Genomic DNA, 14,281 nt, shown 5'->3' with positions numbered 1-14,281 from the left:
AATATCGTAATGACCTGTGAATTATATATGCTAAATGGAACAAAAACTGCCTATACCGGAGGGCCTGATTTGGGGTGAAGAGTTCAAGGGGCAAAAAAGGGAGAAGGAACCTACTAAATGAAAAAAAAAAAATTTAAAGAAGAAAATAAAAATAAAAATAATAAGTAAAAATCTTTTGTAATAAGTGGAGCGAAGACTAAATACAATGGAGACTTTGGGTTTGGAGGAATGCTAGTGAGTTAAAAAGCAATGTAAAAAGTACCCAAAATGCCACAAAAACAAACAAATAAAGGAAAACCAAGAACAAAAGCAGAAAAAAAAAGAACAAAAAAAAACTTGAGTCCCAAATTAAATAATTTGTTCGTGATTGAGGATTGAATGGGAGGAAAAGTAAAAGGAGAAAAGAAGAAACGAATAGAAAGGAAAAAATAAGAAAAAGAGAGAAATGAAGGAAGAAAAAAAGGAAAGGAAAAAAACAAAAACAAACAAACAAACAAAACAAACAAACAAAAAAAACAAAAGGGGAGAGAGTGAGAGTTAAGGGTTTTGGAGTGTAACCCTAAAGGAGAGTAAAGATGAAGAAAAGAAATAAAATGTAACACTCATGGATAGTGTAGTTCAAGAAAAGGGTAGCATAAGATGGGCAGAGAATAAAAGGACTGAGGTGGAGGAAATACAAATAATAATAAAGGCAATAAGAAAGAAGAAAGAAACAACAACAACAAAGAATTAGTGGAACAAGTTATAAAGTCTGTGGATTTTTCTTGATTTTGAGAGGTTAACTTCTTCCTTTTTCTTTTCTCTCCCTCTTCCTGGTCGTTGACTCTGTAACCCAGGTTCTGCCCCTGTGTCACGCTTAGGTAGGGATTTGCAGTTGATGGGATTCTATGGCAATGTCATATAATTGGCTTTAGTCTTGCTGCTAGTCAAGGCTTGTTGGCGTTTGCAGAGTCCAACAATGAGAGAGTTTGCTTTCCTGGAGTCTCTCTCCTAGTCTCCCCTTCCTGAATTAGCAGCCTGGTGATCCAGCTATGAGGCTGCCACTGCTTCTGTCTGGGGAGTAAGAGGCTCAAAGAGCTGGGAAATCCCCACTCTATCCTCACTCAGCGCAAGGCTCTGGGTAAGGCTCTGGCAGTCAGAGCCTCCAGCGTAATCAGGTGGGGCTGGGAGTCAATTGTTGTCAAGGTGACTGTTCAGCGCTGCTCACGGCGCCATTTCCGTGACGTCACCCAGGGTTGGACAAGAAAGCTTCAGTGTGCAGACCTACGGCGGTCCCTCAATCCCAGACGAGCCCCAAAATGTTAATCCTAATTCGGAGGGACCCGAAACATTGAAGACACGAACAAAGTCCGTCGATTACACATCAAACCTTTATTGTCTAGTTTGGGCAAGCAGCAGCAACTCCAACAGTGGTCTGAGAGAGAGCACCCAAATTTGCATTTTAATGTTTATTTTTAGACAAATGTTCTGTTTGGTGGACGTGATTGTAAATAATCATAATCTTACCAATTGCTTGAGAATATTGTATTGGTCACCCTTGATACTCCTATTATCGTTGTCAAGAGTAAGGCTTCTAAATAAATAGATCTTTAGAATAAATTGTTGCTTTTAAAAGTTTCCATGGTGTAATTCCAGAAATTAACACTTCTTTTCCTCTACAAATAATTCAATTTTTGTCTGGACTGAAGTTGCTAGAGTTTTAGAAGCTAATTTAAATTGAGGATTATTTTTTAAAAGAAAAACACTACTTCCTGTAAGAGAAGAAAAAGGAAAGGTATGTGGTACAGGGTCACCTGGGTGCCATCCAGGTCTGCGAGGGACCAGTGGTATTAGTTATTAGAGAAATGCAAATCAAAACTGCAATGAGATACCACTTCACACCTGTTAGATTAGCTATTACCAACAAGACAGGTAATAGCAAATGTTGGAGAGGCTGTGGAGAAAACGGAACCCTCATACACTGTTGGTGGGAATGTAAAGTAGTGCAACCATTATGGAAGAAAGTATGGTGGTTCCTCAAAAAACTGAAAATAGAACTACCTTATGACCCAGCAATCCCTCTACTGGGTATATACCCCCAAAACTCAGAAACAATGATACGTAAAGACACATGCATTTCATTGCACATCCATGTTCATTGCAGCATTGTTCACAGTGGCCAGGACATGGAAACAACCAAAAAGCCCATCAATAGATGACTGGATAAAGAAGATGTGGCACATATACACTATGGAATACTACTCAGCCATAAAAAATGATGACATCAGATCATTTACAGCAAAATGGTGGGATCTTGATAACATTATACAAAGTCAAATAAGTAAATCAGAAAAAACCAGGAACTGCATTATTCCATACGTAGGTGGGACATAAAAGTGAAACTAAGAGACATTGATAAGAGTGTGGTGGTTACGGGGGGAGGGGGGAGAGGGAGAGGGAAAGGGGGAGGGGGCACAAAGAAAACTAGGTAGAAGGTGACAGAGGACAATCTGACTTTGGGTGATGGGTATGCAACATAAGTGAATGACAAGATAACCTGGACTTGTTATCTTTGAATATATGTATCCTGATTTATTGATGTCACCCCATTAAAAATAAAATTATTAAAAATTAAAAAAAGAAAAGAAAAGTACACCTCTGAACCTGATTCTGAAATAGTTTCAGGATGAATGGCCTTCCAACTGCAATGTGACTGCAAGACTTTCCTCTTTGGTACTCAGCCAGAGGTCCTTTAACGGAAATCAGTTTGATATCCTCAACTTGCATTTAAAAGGACTATTTCCTAGAATTAATCTGCCTGAAAACACATCTATGGTCCAGGTGTGACCATAGAAAACAGGTTCACTTTCTTACCTTTCCTTAATAATCACCACCCCCACCACCATCATTTTTTTAAAAATGTGCACCTTTCAGGTATCCTAAATATTTCTACACTGCATGATAAAACCTGAGATGTAAAAACTTCTGAGGCACCAAACACCAGAGAGATTCCTAAATACTGATGTTGAGAAAAGTGAATGACTTCAATGACTGCTTAATCTTGTTGCAAGTCAGGGTGTTCCTAATTTTTTGCTATCAATACAGTTAAAGTAGGACATGTTAGCTGATGGTGTATTAATAATTCCTGATGATATACCATTATATAATTTCTGATGCAAAACTTGGAAGGAGTTCAGAGAATTCAGTGATAGTGCTATCTATAATAAAATATTCTTCTATTCCATCTGCTTATTTATGTGAATAAGTTTTATCAGAATTTATATCTATAAAACAAGAGGCATGGATACGCTGTTTTATTCTAGCAATAAATAATATTCAAACACTGATACATAAACTAATTTAAAAAATAGTTCTACCATCTAATTAATAAATGTATTTCTAATAAAATTTGACTATTCATAATTATATATCAGAATTTGTCATAATTTAGGAATGCCCTTGTTGATCAAGCTACCCAAAAGAAAATTATTTGGAGCAACCATGACAGATCGAGCAATTCAGTCTCATACTATTCATCACCAGAACGCTGCAGCCCTGTGTAAACAGTTTCAACTTTCTCGGGAAGCAGCACGGCAGATTGGGAAATCCTGTCCAAGGGGTCCTATACTACAATCTGCCCCTTCATTTAGAGTTAACCCTCAAGGGCCCCTACCAGGACAACTTTGGCAAATGGATGTTACTTCATTTGGCAAACAATCCTATGTCCACATTACAGTGGATACATATTCTGGATTTATAGTAACCTCTGTCAGAACAGGAGAGGCTGCTAAGCATGTTATAGCTCATTGTCTGTATGCATTGTTCTATTATTGGATTTCCTAAACTGGTTAAACTGAAAATGCTCCTGCATATGGAGCAAAAGCATTTACTGTATTTTGTCATTCTTACAATCTTTAAAGTTAAGGTATTATTAAAGTGTACCCAGCAAATATTTTTAGGTCAATTTAAAAAAATTTAAAAGGGGGCAGTCATATCCTGAAACTCCTACGGGTCTACCATATCATGCTTTTTACTTAAAAAAAAAAAAATTTAAATTTCTTTTGAATGCTGATGAACAGGAGACGCCAAATCTTTTTTGCCTGCAAACTACTACCTTCTTTATTTGATCCAGCTAATAACACTGTTTTGTCTTTTTCCAAATAGCTCCAGATATATGGAAAAGATTTATATAGGCGGATGGGGATCCTCAAACCCCTCAGTGAGATCTTCTGAGCATGGCTTTTAAGATACCTAGAGGCAGAAAAAGCCCAATAGAGATCAGGGAACTACCAGCTTTTAGGACACGCCCTTAAAGGCTCCAATGCCCCAAAGGGGTCTCATAGGATGCCATCTGGGTCCTGCTTCAATAGTGGAAAGGAAGATCATTGAGCTAAAGTCTGCCAGACTTACATGCCTCTGCTGTGAGGAAACAGGGACACTGGAAGGTAGGCTTCTCCCTCGCTCCTCTAAGGGAGAGTTCAGTCTCTTCCAGCCCTGCTCCAGCCACCTATGACCTAACCTTGCCCAGAATGCTGGGGTTTGCCACTGAAGGCTAAAGGTGCCCAGGGCCGGCAGCCCCATCTACGAAACTGTGGACGAGCCTAGGGTATTTCTTCCAAGAAGCAGGTAAACTGATCTCATTTGCACAAGGGCCAATTAACTATGTCTTGCCTGAATAGTCAGGTCTTTTATTCTTCCCTCAAAGATCTCTGTTGTGGGTGTTGATAGTCCTATTTTCTGCTGCTTTGCCTAATATATAGTGTTTCCTTTATTCCTCCTACCTCAATGCCCCACTCATATTTCAGGCTGGGACCTACTCCAAATTTAGAGCTCTCTTTCCCCCTTTTGCCAACTTCTATTATGAATCTACCTTTATCACCCAGCTTAGTGTATCCCAAGGTTCTCTTTACCAAGCCACAGTCACAGAGCTCCAGGGAAAAGCAACCTGGTCTCATCTCTCCAGACAGAGGAGAACAGAAGCTCCATATCCACACATTCTGCAGATGGCTTTTCCAGTCTACCTGAATCATTACCAGCTAGAAGCAGCGGTCATTGGGACTTGGACATGAGCTGCAAAGTATAGAATTGTGACAACAATTCCAGTGCCATGCAGACTTTTCCTGGATGTGGACTTTTCCTGGACTCCTGCTCCTTGTGACAGCTCCTAACATTCTGAACTGGGGTTGGGTTGCATTTTCCAGGGATTTGGCATGGTGTTGGGGCCAACTTGGACTTGGTGAACATGTTAAGGACACTACTCTTTTATAGATTCTTGCTGCATTGGCCAAGAGTTTGCTTAAAGGCTTTAATCACTGTAAAAAAAAATAGAAGACTAGATAAAGAAGATGTAGCACATATACACCATGGTATACTATTCAGCCATAAGAAATGATGACATCGGATCACTTACAACAAAATGGTGGGATCTTGATAATATTATACGGAGTGAAATAAGTAAATCAGAAAAAAACAAGAACTGCAGGATTCCATACATTGGTGGGACATAAAAACGAGACTAAGAGACATGGACAAGAGTGTGGTGGTTATGGGGGGGGAGGGAAGGAGGGAGAGGGGAAGGGGAGGAGGAGGGTTACAAAGAAAACTAGATAGAAGGTGACGGAGGATAATCTCTCTTTGGGTGATGTGTATGCAACAGAATTGAATGAAAAGATAACCTGGACACATTTTCTTTGAATATATCTACCCTGATTTATTGATGTCACCCCATTAAAATAAAAATTTATTTATAAAAAAAAATTAAAAAAAAAAAAGAATTTGTCATAATTTATATTTTTATAATTTGCTACGTTAATAATAATTATAACCCAACACAGAAGAAACCTTTAATACTTTGACACTTACCACAAAGAACTTAACACTTTCAAATTTCAATGTGTTCACATATTTTTGTTGTAGATAAGTTTGATGGGTTATCCATGGAAGACTTCCAGGCATATAAACATATAACATTGAGAGGGGAGAAGGAATGGAATGATAATACAGATTCAAGGGAGAAAAATGAACACTATAATATTTCCAGTGGAAAACTGAAATAACAAAGAACTCATTAATGTATTTTAAAAAGGGACAAAGGCAGGAATCAAATTGATTTTATATTCTGCTTCCAATTAATACAGTTGGCTTTTTACAATGACACCCTGGCCGGACAGCTCAGCTGGTTAGAGCACCATCTGAAGCACAGAGGTGCCCATACAGTCCCTGGTCAGGGCACACACAGGAACAGATCGATGTTTCTGTCTCTCTCCCTTTCTCCCTACCTCTCTCTCTAATATTAATAAAATAAACATTTTTTAAAAATGTCAATTTCACTCAATTAGACATTACATCCTTTGCAAATATTTAAACTTATGATTTTAAAAAATTAATAACTTGAAAATGTGTGAGGGTGTCAATTGTTTTGTTCTGTTTCTCAATTCTCAAGCTAATACAAGCAAGAAAGTTTGACAGCTGCTGTATCAAAGATCTAAGGTCCATAGAAATGCTCAAGAATCTGTAGCTTGACTGTTTCAAATCTTCTAGTCAAGGAAACGAACATGTGAAATCAGATAAAAACTGCCATTTCAGAAAATTATCCTATTATTACAATTAGTGTTCATAGCACTTTATATACAATCAAGTATAATAAAAATGGGTCTTATGAAAAATCAACATTCATAATTTCTAAGAACAAATTCTAGAGATTGATACTAAATCCAATTTGACACTTAGTCACTGTTTGATAGATAATTGAGCCCCTCTCTCGGCCAGCCTGTGGAAGGCTCTGGCAGCACAGCCTGAACACAACAATGGAGGGCCCTGTTCCTTGTCAGCTTTCACTGCAGTGGAGGAACGCAGTCTGTAAATAGGCAAGTGCATAACTAAGATCATTTCAGATTGTTAAGTACTGAGGAAATACAAGCCAAGTGAAGTGATACCAAGCGATTAGGGAGTGGAGATAGAGGGCCCTTGAGTCTGAGGGTAATGAGTGTACATTTCGGAGCTCTTCATCTGCAGGCCCCTCTGAGGCTACTAAAGAGCTGGTAACACACAAAGGTGCGTATGCACACATGTGAACACACACATCCCTCACCAGACACCCCAAAACAAAAACAAAATACTTGAAATACCTTAAAGTCTTAGGGCCCATACATGAAAATACCTAATAGAGACTTCTCAAATTTTAACAACAATCTTAAAAATTTACATGATATTATTAATAATGAGGAGTGAAACCAAAGAAACTTTTCTAAGCTAATTAGAAACACATTTCAATCAATGATACTATATTAAAGACTGAATTATTTTTATATTTTCTGTAGAGAAAATATCACACCACCACTGTCATATGAAAAGGTGATCAAAGAGTACGAGGGTTCTTTTTTCTCCACAATCTCTTCAGCAAATATTATCACTTGTCCTTTTGATAACAGCCATTCTAACAGATATGAGGTGCTATCTCATTGTGGTTTTGATTTGTATTTCCCTAATAGCTATTGAAGATGAGCATTTTTTCATATACATTTTGGCCATTTGTATGTCTTCTTGAGAGAAGTGTTTGTTTAGGTCCTTTGCCCATTTTTTAATCGGATTTTTTTGTTGTTGTTGATGAGTTGTGTGAGTTCTTTATAGATTTTGGTTATTAGCCTCTTATCAGAGGTGTTGTCTGCAAATATCTTCTCTCATTCAATTAGTTGCCTTTTTGTTTTGCTGATGGTTTCTTTTATAGTGCAGGAACTTTTTAGTCTAATTGAGTCCCATTCATTTATTTTTGCTTTTACTTTGCCTTTAAGTTCAAATTTATGAAATCCTCTCTAAGGCCAACGTCTATAGATTAGTACCTATATTTTCTTCTATAGATTGGTTATTTCAGGCTTTATATTTAGGTCTTTCACATCTAACTCATATTTAAACATTACAGCATCAGTGTAAAAATATACATAATATTTAAGATAGACTAGAGTCCTGACATATATATATTGAAACATTTCCCCACTCATTAAAGATAGAAATCATTACCTTCTGTGTGAAAAGCTACTTCCCTTCAGTGGTAAGAAATATTCAGAATAACATGATTTCCAGGCGAAAATAAAACAAAAATCCACGCACTGAAATCTTTTTTCACTAAACAAAATGCCCAAATAAGCTCTCAAGCCACGAAAAGACATGAAGGAATCGTAAATTCATGTTGCTAAGTCAAAGAAGCCAGTCTGAAAAGATTGTGGTATGACTCTATGTGCATCATGAAAAAGACAAAACTAGACAGACATAAAAAGATCAGTGGTTGCCAGAGGCATGGGAGTAGACGGAATGAATAGATAAAATCTGGGAACTTTTTAGGACAGTGAAATAATTCTGTATGATACTGTAATGGTGGATACACGTCATACATTTGTCAACACCCAGAAAGCGTACAACAGAGTGAACCCACTACAGACTTTAGTCAATAACAATAATGTGTCAATATTGGTTCATCAGTTAAAACAAATATACCATACTAATGCAGATGTTAATAAAAGGAAACTGAGAGGAGAGTAGATAGAGGTGGTATGTGGGAAACCTCAGCACTTTCTTGTTCAATTTTTTGGTAAATGTAAAACTGTTCTAAAAAATAAGTCTATTAATTTTTTGAGTAATATAAAATTAGACAAATGTTAAGAATTAAATTATTCAAATAAAAATATGTGACTGATAAAAAATCTTAAATGTTATTGGCAATACAAATGATGCAAATAAAAAAAATAATAAAATAAAAAAAAACAAATGATGCAAATACAAATAACAATGAAATACTATTTCTCCTATTAATTTTGAAAAGAAATTTTAATGTATTTTAAGCACAATGAAACCTGTACTTTTGAACACTGTTGGTAGAAATGAAAAATCAAGACAGATTTTCTGGAAAGTGATTTAACAAGAATCTGAAACATGTTTATTTCCCTTGACTCAATAGTTCTATTTAGGAATCTATATTTTTTAAATGTGTGTGTGTGAGTGTGAGAGATTTTATAATGAAGAAAACAGAACAAAGGAATGATTAAATAAATTGCCACAAACTCACATAATGACATATTACGTAACCAACAGAAGTATGCCTAAAGAATATTTAATAATGGAAAAATATCCAACTTATAATTTTTAAACGGTAACATCCTTATTTATTATGTTGTTTAAAAATTAAAATAATGCCAATAAATAGATTATACCTCAATAATTTTTTGCAACATGCTTTTTTCACTTAATAATATATGATGGGATTCTTTGTATAAATTGTGTGTGTGTGTGTGTGTGTGTGAAGTATGAAGTACTTCCACACAATGAAATACTAAAACATCTGTTTAAAATCTGGCAGGTTGGCTCAGTGAATAGAGCTTCAGCTCAGCATGCGGACGTCCCAGGTTTGGTCCCTGGTCAGGTCACACATGAGAAGTGACCATCTGCTTCTCTCCTCCTCCCTCTCTCCCTTCTCTCTCTCTTCTCTTGCAGCAGTGGCTCAGCTGGTTCAAGCATCAGCCTCAGGCACTGAGGATAGCTCGGTTGATTCGAGTATTGGCCCTACATGGGGGTTGCTAGGTGGATCCCGGATGGGGAGCATGTGGGGGTCTATCTCTCTATCTCCCCTCCACTCACTTAAAAAAAATAATAAAAAAAGAAATGGTACATAAAGATTTTATACATCTATCTTTCAGGGTGGTATTTTTTTTTAATGTTTATTTTATTGGTTTTAGAAAGAGGAAGGGAGAGGGAGAAACAGGAACATCTGTTCCTGTATGTGCCCTGACGGGGAATTGAACTGACAACCTCTGCATTTTGGGACAATGCTCTATCCAACCTAGCTATCCGGCTGGGGCTACCTTTCATCTTTTAAACAGTGTCTTAGTATTTCATTGTGTGAAAGCACTTCATACTTAATAAATCAGTCAATATTTTTATTTACAGTATTCCACTGGATAAATGTAACAAAACAATCATTGCAAACTTTGTTTTCAGGGACCCGTGGGTTGATTTTGTGTATCAGTTTGTCTATCTGTATGCATACAAGATTTCCCAGAAGCATATATACCAAAATGTTAATAATAATAGTGGGATTAGGGATAATTTAAATTGTCTTATTTATACTCAGTTATATTTCCCCAAATATTCTACATAAATATTTCATTCCTTCTATATGAAAAGAAAAATTTTCATGAGCTCTCTCTACCTGTTGATTTAAGCAGTTCCAGGCATGAAGTATCAGCTTTAGCATCCAGATCATTCAGGAAGGTGCTCTTCTGGGGTAGCTCCAGCTGGCAGGCAGATTCATCTCTTTCTTGGGCTTTACCAAACTTGGCATCCTCTCAGACTGTTCTTCCTCTCAGATGTCTGCTCCTCACCCCAGTTTTGCTCCTCAAAACCCCCCTCCCTCCTTCAAACCCAAATCAACTCCTACTTCCTCCAGGCAGCCTGCTGGCATTATTCTAACCAATACAGCATTTATGTGTGTCCTAATTATTTTCTGGGTTCTTATCTCTTCATTCCAACCAGCCTATATGCACTTTGAGGATAAAGCTCTTGATGCTACCTATTTGTATTCTTCACAGGGCCTAGTACTATAGTGGACACCTTTAATAAATACCTGGGTTGTTTCTTTTTTTTTTTTTTTAAGATTTTATTTATTGATTTTACAAAGAAAGGAGAGCATGGGGGAGTGAGACATATCAGCTCATAGTTGCTTGTCGTATGTGCCTTGACCAGGCAAGCCCAGGGTTTCACACTGGTGACCTCAGTGTTCCAGGTCAATGATCCATCCACTGTGTCACTAACAAGCCAGGACCATTTTGTTGTTGTTGTTTTTTAAGATTTATTTATTTTGATTAAATTTAATGGAGTGACATTGGTTAACAGGATCATATAGGTTTCCAGTATACAACTCCATGGTACATGACTGGTATATTGCATTGTGTGCCCATCACCCAAAGTCAAACTATCATCCATCATTGTATCCCTGTTTGTTCTTAAGTAAGATAATAAAGGTTAAAACATCCAGCACAATGCCGACTACACAGTAGACAAGCAATAAATATTTGTTGTATTTAGAAGGATAATTCCTCAACTCAAAATTAACAAATCAGAGAAGAAATATTCAACCACTCGATGGCAGATAAGGCAAGACCAAGAACACTAAGGAAGAGCCATAGCTCTCCTACCTGTGATGGGATCACAGGCTACATCATGCAAGAAAGTGGGCACAGACATGGAATGAAATACTTTCAACCCACTAAACGCCAGTAAGGATGTCTGAGATTGATTCAGTCTTCACACAAAACACATCTTTAAACCAACTGAGATTGAAAAGGACATCTTTGATCATTTCAACCAGGTCTGTTTATCTGTCTGTTTGTTTTTGCCAGCACAGTTTAATTTACTGTGTGGATCTCTTCACTTTACCTGTCCTTCTCTCCATATGCACTGTCTGGCTCCTAAGTATATAGCTAAATGTTGACTTTTCCTAAAGATTTAAAAAATATTGAAAAAATATTCATAGCTCTTTGGTTAACATTTCAACAAGTCCAGCAGACTCCACCTATTTGGCATAATTTTAAGGACATTTCTGCCCAATTCATAAGTTTGTCCAGCTGCTGTGAAACATGAAAGACCTTGAGCAGAAATGAAAGTTATTTATTCTGTCCCTACACAAGACTTATAAGGCATATGCCAGAGGAAAGCAGAGCATTTATTCAAACCACTCTAAAATATTCTTTCCCAGGTGCTCTCATCTCTATTCAATTTCTTCATTACTATCTATACAGCAATGACTCACAAATTTATGTCTCCAGCCCAAGCCTCTGTCTTCTCAGACTTTAAACTCAATTATACACTGGCAACTGAGCTAGGGATTGTCAAAAGTGCTACTCCTAACCTTGTTTCTTTCCAGAGTCCCCTATCTCAGGGAACTAATCACCTCTCTCCCTCACCTCCATAGCCAAACCATCCCCCAACTCTTTAAAAAATTGTCTGTTTCCCTCTATCTTCTCCATTTTTTTTAGCCAAGCTTTACCTATTTTTGTTACTCTTACCAGTCTACATGTATCCGTTTAACACCAAACATATCCATTGCATTACAGAAAAAGCAAAAAAAAAAAAAAAAAAAAAATTAAACATATTCCTTGGCTATCTACTATTACAAAGCCTTTGCATATACTGATATACTGCTTTCTTGACTTGAATCACTCTTCCCTCCTTGATAACTTCAACTCCTTTACATTTGTGCTTAAGTATCATTTTACAGGGAAGCTTTCCTTGACTTTTATGACCAGATCAAATTGCCGTCTCCTGGCATTTTGCACATCTCCTCCACAGTGCTCCTCAAGCTGTTCTCTCACACTTATTTGGGTTATGTTGTATCCTTCACTAATATAAGCCATTAAGGCATGGATTTATCTAATTTTTTTCTCCCTATTGTATCCAAACACCTAGCATGCTGTCTGATACATAAATTAAGTAGCTAAGAAATATTTACTGGGTAAATATATACATGAAGTAAAATACAATTAACCAAAAAAAAAAATACAATTAACCAATATCAAATCCTTTCCCAAGAATAAGTTTTCATGACAGCTATAAATCATAAGAATAATAAAGCATTTCCTTGAATAAAAGCACATAAAAATATCTGGCATACAATAGGTAGACAATTTTGTTAAAAGTCACCTGTTTTAAAAGTTTCATAGTGCCAATACCTGCATTCTGTTACTCTATAAATTTATGAAGAGCAGAACTAAAGCAATGCATTTTGCTTCCAGGGTGCTAATAATGAAATGTTTTTGTCTGTCTGTTTCTGCTCCCTGAACATTCTTTGCTTTGTGTAAATTTACTGTGACTACACAAGACATAACAGGGCAAATGAAAGAAAGAGTTGCAAGGATTTCTACTTTGCAAGTTGGGCAGGATGCCTAGAAGGGACAAAATTTAGGTCTTCTCATTAAATGGACACCCAGCTGTCTTAAGGCTCAGATAATAAATATCTACTACAAAGGGAATCATCTCTAAATATGGGCCAAAGAATTCAAGATTTCAAGTTTAGTTTCCTCCATGTGAAAGACATTCAAAGGGATCAAGGGTGAAGTATTTAATCTTGTGAGTTCGGTTAAGGACACATTCCAATAAGGAAAAGCTGTGGGGCTTATGACTGTTTTATAAAACAGTGTGAAGAGAATTGTTTGGCACTCTTTTGCACATGATAGACTCACAATTCATTTCTTTAAATATGAAGCCCTAAATCACCGCATCTAAAATTATGTTTCCTACCAACACGGCTTAGTAATTACACATGGGAATGAGCACTGGCATGAAGGCAGCACCCACAGTTCTGAGATGATGACATGCTCTTCTATTTACAAGAATTCTTCTCAGACACCAAGACACTCAGATATCTTGTCCTATTTCTCTGGCACTAACTAGCTCTGTGGCTCTCACATGGTCGCAGATCTTCACGTGTAAAATGAAAGGTTGGGTGATCTCCCTCCCAGGAGCACAGCTGCACCTTTCCCTCCCCCCTCTTCTGACTAGCCCCACAAGGCATTACCTTTCCGTCTCTCTCTCCTAAGCTCCAAGGGCCCTTCTTTGGCCTCTGTAACTTGTTTCTGGAGCACGTTTCTTTTGTAGCTCACTTCTTCTACACCCACGACTTTATAAACTTTTGCTATACTTTGAGAAAAAAATCAAAGAAAGAAAGGTTGGATTTTTTTAAGTCTTTAAAGCCCCTTCCAGCCTGACCAGGGTGTCACAGAAGATAAAGCATAGACCTGGATGCTGAGGTGTCAGTTCAAAATCCCAAGGTCATCGGCTCCAGTGCAGGCTCATCTGGCTTCATGGCTCTCCAGCTTAAGCGCAGGATAATTAACATGATCCCAAGGTTGCTGGCTTGAGCCCAAAAGTTGTTGGCTCGAAACCCAAGGTCACTGTCTTGAGCAAGGGGTCGCTGGCTCAGCTTGAACCCCACATCAAGGCATATATGACAAACAATCAATAAACTAAAAAGTAACGCAACTACAATTTGATGCTTCTCATCTCTTTCTTCCCTCTCTCTCCCTTCCTGTCTCTCTCTCTCTCAAAAAATAAATAAATAAAGCCCCTTCCAGTTCTAAATCCTTTCATTTGTGCCTGAATCACTACTGTATTGCCAGGGACTGGATTGTCACAGGAGTCGCAGAAGCGTTTGGTGCAAAGGTCCCTGCTCTTTGCCAAAGTTGGTGCCTAGCAGAAATTTATGTAAGGTGACCAACTTTTTTACAATGAAAAGGAGGACAAAAATAAATTGAAGAAA

This window comes from Saccopteryx leptura, chromosome 4 (genome assembly GCF_036850995.1).
Source record: "Saccopteryx leptura isolate mSacLep1 chromosome 4, mSacLep1_pri_phased_curated, whole genome shotgun sequence".
Lineage (NCBI taxonomy): Eukaryota > Metazoa > Chordata > Mammalia > Chiroptera > Emballonuridae > Saccopteryx > Saccopteryx leptura.
The sequence above is the reverse complement of the archived record's forward strand: the minus strand, read 5'-3'. Positions refer to the sequence as shown.